At 45.5% G+C, this 3,220-nt stretch overlaps 1 protein-coding gene across 2 annotated transcripts in view; it reads right to left on the reverse strand.

Annotated features, from left to right (window-relative positions):
• Positions 1-2,858: 2,858 nt before the first annotated feature.
• Positions 2,859-3,220, reverse strand: part of tmbim4 (transmembrane BAX inhibitor motif containing 4) — a 19,418-nt gene continuing 19,056 nt past the window's right edge. For both annotated transcript variants that reach the window (XM_064319355.1, XM_064319356.1), the window contains one exon: positions 2,859-3,220. This exon is cut by the window's right edge and continues 1,127 nt beyond it. The gene's annotated coding sequence lies outside the window, so the exon portion shown is untranslated.

Consider the following 3,220-nt stretch of genomic DNA (forward strand, 5'->3'; position numbering starts at 1 on the left):
ATAAATGTGACGTGTGTGTGCGTGAGTGGGTGTGGGTGTGCATGTGTGTGTGTGTGTGGGTCTGTGTGTGTGTGTGTGCGTGTGTGTGTGTTGTGTGTGTGTGAGTGTGCGTGTGCGTCCGTGTGTGTGTGGGTCGGTGGGTGGGTCTGTGTGTGCGTGTGTGTGTGTGTGAGTGTGCATGTGCGTGTGCGTGTGGGTGGGTGGGTGTGTGTGTGTGTGGGTGTGTGTGTGAGTGTATGCATGTGTGTGTGTGTGTGTGAGTGTGCGTCGGTCGGTGGGTGTGTGTGTGGGTGTGTGCATGTGAGTGTGCGTGTGGGTGGGTGGGTGTGTGTGTGTGCGTGTGGGTGTGTATGCATGTGTGTGTGGGCATTCGGCCCTGCTAATGATCTTAGCAGTAGGTGATTGTGAGCTCCAAAAACACAAAATCATAGTGGAAAAACACAACATGAGAACTTTCCTTGTGCGCGTCTAGAACATTTCCCCATCAACAGGCCTAAATCCCCCATACTCCACAGAAACCTCTAAACCCCAACCCCCAACCCCCCCACTCCCACACTGCCAAACTATCCCTACCTGAACCTTACCCTGCCAGCCCCTTTAATAAGGTCCGCACTGAGCATGCCAAGGCTGGGCCAATTAGGGAGGAAATGGAGAAGCAAGGGCAGTTCAGATTAAATGAAAAATAAACATGATCTCATGCTGTTAGTTTTTTAATGGTTGAAGTTGGAAATGGTGGGCTGTGGTGTGTCAGAGAGCAAGCAGGTGGATTTGAGACATAGTGGCTTGCTGGTTTTCTCAAAATTTTAAGTCAGTGTTCTAGAACTCCATTGCTTTAAATTGCCAGTAGAGATTGTTACATCAGCATTAGAATGTTCAGGTAAGAAGATTCTAACACATAGGTTATGTGATTTTACACCTTAAAGGGTTAAGGTTTTCTTGTTAAATGGATGGTAAATGGACCGCATTTATATAGCGCTTTTATCCAAAGCGCTTTACAATTGATGCCTCTCATTCGCCAGAGCAGTTAGGGGTTAGGGGTTAGGTGTCTTGCTCAAGGACACTTCGACACGCCCTGGGCGTGTTTAGTCGTTGTAAATTGTCAATTTGTTGACGTCACAGAAATACTGGTAGGCCGATATAAACGCTTCTTTGTCAGAAAATGATGAATGGCGTTGGTAACGGCGTTAGCCCAAACCCGTCTGTCAATAAATTGTGTCGACCGAAGGGATTGCGATTCCAGTCATTTAAGAGCGCGGGCCTCCGTCTACTTCCCCTATATTCAGAATGTGCAGTCACCCGGGCCGAAGGGTGTGCGCGCTGCTCGGCTGCAGGAAGCGAAGTAATTACGGGCCGCTCTTTAGCTCCGCTGTCTGACGGATGGCGCAGACAGTTTGAAAATAGCCCGTCTTTACATAAAGTACACATTGAGTAATTGGGCTTGACTGCGTCTTGCCGAGAGAAACGGAGGCGGTTCCTCCCCATAGCGCGGCCCTTTCGCGGGGCGCATCAAAGCATGTCGCGGAGGCTAAAATAAGAGGGCCTTTCCCTTAATTTGTTATGCTTGCACAAAAGCTTCCAGCTTCAGTCCCTTTCCGACTGCTTCATTCAGGAGGAAAACGACACGTCCACAGTCCGGATACGGGACACCCCGGCAGCCAGAGTCACGCCATCTTTTCCTCAAATGTGCAATTTTGGAGGAAGGCATACGTGCTCCTTCCTCCTGCAAGACAATTTGAGAAAACCTGTTTGTTTGCATGTCAAATCCTGATGGAAACTTCTTCCAAACTGCTACATGCATTCTTTGTTCTTCTGAATGACCACTGCACAGCCTTCACTGATTCCAAACAGAGTGGAAAACAGAGATTCAAAAAAAATATTGAGTATTTTGCAAACGGCATTTATAACTATCAACATTTTATAAAACTCGCATTTAAAAAAGTCTTTAAACTGGTATTTATTGAAGCACAACTATTTCCTGCAAAGATCAAAGGGAACATTAATTAAATGGAAAGCTGGTTAGAGGGGAGAGTGAAGCTGACAGGTGGGTGGCATTTTCTTAATTCCATAAAATGGCCTCCCTTCACGGCCTCAGTGCCGAGCTTCCTCTGATCTCAGATTTGGAGGGATGATGTAATCTGTGAAAAACGCGGGCCGTAACGCAGAATTTACAGTAAACTGATGATGTTTACGGCACCCCGGGTGCTGCTGTGTTACACTGTTAGAATGTTTTAAAACAGTTGCACCGTTAATTTCCTTTCTCTTGCGCATTGTGCTAAATCTACATGTCTACAGGAGGACTTGAGTCACAAAGAACACTTCCAAATCTCCTCAAATACAACAGCATGTGTTTACCGCAGCAGTGGCAGGGCTACTTTAGTTACAATGCGAACATCTGGGCCCCATGACCACCTGAAAGATTTTTCAAGTTTGTGGCGTAAAACAATTAAAGTGCGCCATCTAGTGTTTATTGTGTGCCTAACACGTGGTTCTGATAATTTGTTTGATGTTCGCTTTCTTGAGGGACTGTTAGCCCCCTGCAAAGTCCAGCAGAATAGTACCCGAGCTAGTTTTGAGAACTTTGCCCATTCTGCTCAATCCCCAGGTGAGGTACTGCTGTTATACCCTTGAGCAACTTTAACTGACTACAACTGAACCTGACCTGTGAGTAAAAGTCCTGCTTTACTTACACTGTGAAAGGCTGAGACTGAACAGCTACGTGTAAAAAAAATCATTTACATATTTATGGAATTAAGTCTCCCACAGCCAGAAGGGTTCACACAGGGTCCATATGAGGGTTTTTTTTTTCTTTAATCACTTTTAATACGCACTGTCACTAAAAACAATTGAACTCAAAGCTGTTTTCTACACTTCAATTAATACATTTTATTTTCTTTTAGATTCCACAGTGAGACACATACAGCCCTCCCTGCCCTACTCCGACCCTGAAACCGCAGAGAGGACGTTTCATTTTACAAACACACACACACTGAGCTCACATACAGGACTGGGTGCTCTCCACATACACGTGCAACTACACTATTTCTGGACATTTTAATTAATATTGCACTTGCGGTCTTGATAATAAGTATTAAAAAAAAACAACAAAAAAACAGGCAAACATCCCTTAATGACAATTTATCTCTCAATATTCGGCTACACAGTCACTTTAAGGAACATGCACCCCCCCCCCCCCCCATTACGCTAGGATCCCAAGCTCCTC

This window comes from Anguilla rostrata, chromosome 19 (genome assembly GCF_018555375.3).
Source record: "Anguilla rostrata isolate EN2019 chromosome 19, ASM1855537v3, whole genome shotgun sequence".
In the NCBI taxonomy this organism is placed as follows: Eukaryota; Metazoa; Chordata; class Actinopteri; order Anguilliformes; family Anguillidae; genus Anguilla; species Anguilla rostrata.